This window comes from Chenopodium album, chromosome 9, assembly GCF_948465745.1.
Source record: "Chenopodium album chromosome 9, dcCheAlbu1.1, whole genome shotgun sequence".
NCBI classification, from domain to species: Eukaryota; Viridiplantae; Streptophyta; class Magnoliopsida; order Caryophyllales; family Amaranthaceae; genus Chenopodium; species Chenopodium album.
Window position 1 is genome coordinate 30,382,684 of NC_137842.1, and position 6,631 is coordinate 30,389,314.

Genomic DNA, 6,631 nt, shown 5'->3' on the forward strand with positions numbered 1-6,631 from the left:
TGTGTTTAATGCATATTAATGCATAACTTTTTTTTCCATGAAGATAAATAATATCAATAATAATGATACAACAATAATGTAAATATGTAAAACACATATTTATAGAAAAAACAACATAGGTTTTACAACCAAAACCATAAATATCTAGCATATTTGGCATAGCTCACACTCCACTGCTCAAACCAAGACATTCGCAATCCGCGTTTATGTTCTTATGATTATAGAGTTGATGAAAAACCGTAAACCCATATGAATCCAAATTTTTTTCCCAATTATTTACAGATTCTTGAAATTAAAATTCTCATCCACAGATGAGAATCAAATTTTACATAATTAGAAAAACTAAGCAAATAAAGAAAGACTCTCACAAATGGAAAGAACAAAACATATAGCAAAACAAATAAAAGAAAAAAAAAAGAATTTAATGAAAGAATAGGTCGATAGTCTAATATCCGATGAAATTAGACTATTTTTGGCCTAACGGCCAAGAAAACTAAAACTCTAAAAGAGGAGAGAGGAGAAAATTAAGGAAAAAGTTATTAATGCATAACTTTTGGTATGAATTTTTGTAATTATTATTAAATTAGTAAACTTTATGAAACATTAATGTTTTCAATAATAGTTAGACGCGTCATAGCTATGCTATGTAAAGAAGTTCTTTCAGTTTGACGTTGTTAGTAGCGTTAATTAAGTAAAATATGCTCACAAATAGTTTAAAGGGTATAAAAGTCCACACACTATGCTTAAGAGTTAAAAAAAAACAATTAAGATTAATGAGAGCGAATATCATATGTAAACAAATATGTAGGGACACAATCATCTCAACACTATTCATAAAGTGTGGTCATAATTTTAAAAAGCCAAATGCGCAAATAAGAATTTTAATGGATATAATAGTCCCGCCATTATTTTTAAGAGTTTACTCATAATTTTAAAAAGGTAGCGATATAAGTACTCAAAGTAACCTAACAACATACCATAATATAAATCTAATATACGTATATAAAGGGGAGTTTTTCCCCAATTTTAGATAGCCAAGTAAGATTTTTATTTTTTAAAAATTTTTAGAGTGCCATGTAGCCATGTAGGATTAGTATTTTTACAACGTTACATATAGGGTTATGCCACGTATGATTATTATTTTAAAGCGCCACATAGGATAAGAATTAAAATTTATATTAATTATAAAATCTAATATTATCTTTTTATATTGGAAATCTTATATAAATATGAGAAAAGAAACAATTTAGTTTATTAACTACTATTAAAATTTTAAAAAGGGAGTTTTTGTTTCCGATTTTTTTAGAGAGACATGTAGGATTTTTATTTTTTTAAAAAATTCTTAGAGCGCCATGTAGGATTAGTATTTTTACAGCATTACATAAAGAATTATGCCACGTAGAATTATTATTTTAAAGTGCCACGTAGGATTAGAACTAAAATTTAAATTAATTAAAAATTCAATATTATGTTTTTATATTGGAAATTCTATCTAAATATGAGAAAGGAAATATTTTTTTTATTAAAGACTATTGAACATTACAAAAATGAAATTCACGGTCAATGAATATAAAAAATTGGGTTAGATAAAAAAGTAGTGAAAAGTGGGATGTGATTATAATAAAAAATTTATATAAAAAATTCTATAAAATAAATGTGAAATCACATTCAATTTTTTAAAAAAATATAAGTTGTTAAAAAAAAGGTAAATTTTCTTTGGTAACACCGTAGTTTTAATTTTTTCAGTGGTGAATTGCGAATAAACTTATTACCCTTGGTAAAATTGAAATATTTATAATTTTTCAATGGTGTACTTAATTAAACAATTTACTTAACTCTTGACCATTTTAACAAGTTTTTTATATTAAAAAAAAATTAAAATTCTTAAAATATCCTCACTTAGTATACTCAAATTCCTAAAATATCCTCACTCAAACCCAACATGTCATCATCAAGATCATCATCTTCATCCCCTCTCTTTTATCCTACTCACCTTTCCCACAACACACTGCCCTACATCCAACACCGAACAAGCACCAATAAAACCACCACAATTAACCATTGCCACATCTCTAATAGCCACGCCACTAAACCACCTTCAAACTGCCACCACCACACGAAACACCGCAACAACTTACCACAAATAGCAATTCTGCAACCAATTACAACAATTCCCTACCTCTGCCGCACCTCTCCTTCCCCCTAAACCACCACTGTACCCCTCCCCAAACACCAACCGCATCACAATTTCCCTCCCCTAGACGACACCCATCGTGCCCCTCTGCTAGCCGGCGACCCCAGCCCCTTCCCTTTCCCTCACTCCCACACCTCCACCCCCACCCTTATTCAATTGTGTAGATTATATAGGGTTCCGATCGCTTGTAAAATTTGCGAATTGGTTCAAGCTTTCGCATTTTTAGATGATGGTGAGGTGAGCATAAAGAGAGAGGGTAGAGAAAAGGTCATCGACGGCCGGTTGGGGATTTTGAGAGGGGGAAATTAAAGGTTTTTAAGGTTTTTAGTGGGGAGGAAGGTGGGTTTGAACTTTCTAGGAAGGAGGCGCATTTTCGGGATGGGGGTGGGGAGAGGTGCGACAAGGCGGGGGATGACGACACGCCGGCAAGGGCGGAGGTTGGGCGCTGGCGTGAGATGGGGTGGCTGGAGTGGTGGCTTAGGGAAATGTCTAAATATCTAAAATCATTTAAATGCAAAAAAAAAAAAATTATTTAGAAAAAAAAAATTTAGTTAAAAATAATCATTAGAGTTGACTTAATATAAAAAATTTAAGTTTTCAAAGGATAATAAATTTTTTCGCAATCCACCACTGAGAAAAATAAAAATTATGGTGTTATCAAAGAGAATTTTCCAAAAAAAATATTAGTTTAGATTAAATAAAAAATTAAGAAAAAAATCTTTGAAACTAAAACTATATCCTTTCTCTTTTTTCAGCAAAAAAAAAAAAAAAAAAAAAAGGTTGCTTATCTATTATAAGTGCATTAAGAAAATTTATCATATCTAATAATAAAATTATCACCTCTTTAAGTTTAGTAGTTTTTTCAATCCTATACAAACTCGTCTAATATCTCACCCAAATAAACGTAAAACTTTTGCTGGCAAAGATGCATGCATGTTTTAGAATTTGAATACCTTGGAATTCTTGAATGTGATGAAAGATGATCATAATTAAGAAAGTTAGTCATAACTTATAAGTGTTAATTTTGCTAGGATATTAATTTTATAAGGGGCGGATTTAATCTTGCGACTTATTAACTGGCATGATTAACATTTTATTTAAAAAGGGTAATGGAAGCCTAGAAGACCATATGTTTCATCGTGTACACTATTTGAAAAACAATTTGGTTAAACAACTACCTAGCTTTACATTTTATTTTCTTCTATTTGTATTCAAGAATTGATTTGTTTTGTTGTTTAGCCTTCTGGCCCGTGCGATGCATGGGTTATTTATAGATATACAATGCACGAGTTGTTTATTTGTATACAATACAAATTTTTATTTTATAATATGTTTTTATTAAAAATGAATTATAAAAGAGAAGAAGAGGTGAAAATTGAATATAATTTTAGAAGATATTAGGTTGGGGAAAGTGAACCAAACAACATTCACACATGTATTGAATTAAAGCTAGTGTTTCTTAAAATGAGAAAGGGAAAAAAAAAAAAAAAGGTTAAATGAGGTTATAAGTGACATTTGTGAAAAAAAAAAAAGTTCAGATGTGGCAGGATGAGCATGATGATTTGTGATTTTAAATACTAAGTATATGTATTTACAAAATATTCATATGTAAACTTTAATTGTATATGATTTAAAAAAATAGTAATATTATTATAAAATAAGCGGAAAAGGGAGAAGATTAGAGAGAGATGTAGATGGTAATTGTATTGTCTATATTCATCCATTTCATGACCATCTGTATATATACAAGATGTGAACATTGTAACTTATATGGACAATGAAGAGTCCATTCATGAGAGGGTTAATGTGGACTAATGACAAAGGAGGGTTACAAGGATGCTATTAAGACCATACTTAAGGTAGTCATAAAAGAGATAATTACAAGCTATAATGGGCATACATTATTATTTTATAACACTCCCCCTTGGATGCCCATTATCTAAGAGAGATTTAATGCGCTTATATGCTGTCTCATTAAAAATCTTTCCAGGAAAAACCCGGTGGAAAAAAACCATGGATAAGTGAAAAAGAGTGCAGCGCGGAATTACTCCGATCCCCCTCATTATTATATCACCGAAGATCTTTGAGACGGCGCAATCCAATACGATAAACTAACTTTTTAAATGTTGCGGTCGGAAGAGCCTTAGTGAATAAGTCTGCTAAATTTTCACCTGAACGAATCTACAATACTTTTATATCTCAATTCTTCTGAAGATCATGAGTGAAGAAAAATTTGGGTAAGATGTGCTTTGTTCTGTCACCTTTGATGTATCCTTCCTTAAGTTGAGCAATACAAGCTGCATTATCCTCATATAAAGTTGTCGGTGCCTCTTTCCCAGATGATAAACCACAAACTTCTTTTATATGTTGAACAACCGACCTTAACCATGCACATTCACGACTAGCCTCGTGAATTGCTAAAATCTCATAATGATTGGAAGAAGTAGCTGCAATGGTTTGTTTCATGGAACGCCAAGAAATGGCAGTACCACCATATGTGAACACATATCCAGTTTGTGATCGACCATTATGAGGATCAGATAAATAACCTGCATCTGCAAAACCAATCAAATTTTCTTTGGACAACTTTGGGAAAAATAAACCTATATCCCCTTCGTACCTTGAAGATAACGAAGTAAATGTTTGATCCCATTCCAATGCCTCCGAGTTGGACATGAACTAAACCTTGCTAATAAATTAACTGAAAATGATATGTCGGGTCGTGTATGACTTGCAAGGTACATTAGTGCTCCAATTGCACTAAGATATGGTACTTTAGGACAAAGAATTTCTTTATCATTTTCCCGAGGTCGGAATGGATCTTTCTCTACTTCAAGTAATCTTACAACCATAGGGCTGCTCAATGGATGTGATGTATTCATAGAAATTCTTTTAAGAACCTTTTCTATGTATGTTGATTGATGCACAAGGATTCTATTCTCTAGGTGCTCTATTTGTAACCCCGAGCAGAATTTTGTCTTTCCAGGATCTTTCATTTTGAACTCTTTCTTTAAATAATTGACAGTCACTGAAATCTCTTCAGGAGTTCCAATGATATTCAAATCATCAACATACACCGCAATTATAACAAATCCTAATCCAAATTTCTTTATAAAAGTACATGGACTGATAGGATCATTCTTATAACCTTCTTTTAACAAATACTCACTTATACGGTTATACCACATACGCCCAGATTGTTTCAATCCATAAAGAGATTTGTTCAATTTAATACAAAATTTTCTCGAGAACTAGATTTTGCTGCTTTTGGCAGCTTGAATCCTTCTGGGAGCTTCATGTAAATGTCATTATCCAGTGGGACATATAAATAAGTTGTGACTACATCCATCAAACGTAAGTCAAGTCCTTCTCTTATTGCCAGACTAATCAGAAATCTAAAAGTAGTTGCATCCACCACAGGAGAATATGTCTCTTCATAATCAATACCAGGTCTTTGTGAGAATCCTTGTGCAACTAAGCGTGCCTTTATATCTTACAACTTCACCCTTTTCATTTCTCTTTTGCACAAAGACCCATTTATATCCCACTGGCTTTACACCTTCAGGTGTCTCTTTTTCCAAGAGATTTTAATTCTGCTTTAATTGCTTCTTTCCATTTTGGCCAATCATTTCTTTGTCTACATTCTTCAATGGATTTTGGTTCATGATCCTCATTATTATCCATAACATCTAATTCTACATTGCATGCAAAAACATCATCGACGTCGATTTGATTTCGGTTCCATGTAATTCCAGACATGATATAATTTGTTGAAATTTCTTCATTAGCAGGACCTGAATTTCTTCTTGTATCATGTCTAAAGTCTCTTCTGGAGATCCTTTGGAAATTGTTTCTTCAATTTTACCATCATCAATCAATGCTCCTTTTCTTTTCCGAGGATTCTTATCTTTGGAACCTATTGGTCTTCCACGTTTCTGACGTGGTTTAGACTCATTAGCAAATTTATTTTGTCCTTCCGGGACATCTATTTTAAATGGAGCATTTACAGGTGGAATATGTGACTAGGTCACTCTTTTTGGGTCAGAAAACGAGTCTGACAATTGATTTGCCAAACTTTGTAAATGAATTATCTTTTGAACTTCCAGTTCACATTGTTTAGTTTGAGGATCAAGATAAGATAATGATAATTCATTCCATATAATTTCTTTTTCCAGCTCTTTCTTTTCTCCCCCTAATGTTGGGAAAAGTGACTCGTTAAAATGACAATCTGCAAAACGAGCCATAAATAAATCCCTTATTGTAGGTTCAAGATATTTAATTATTGACGGGGATTCAAACCCAACATATATTCCCAACCTCCTTTGAGGACCCATCTTAGAGCGTTGTGGTGGAGCTATTGGAACATAAACCGCACATCCAAAAATTCTTAGATGGGAAATATTTGGTTCCTGACTATAAACCAATTGTAATGGGGAG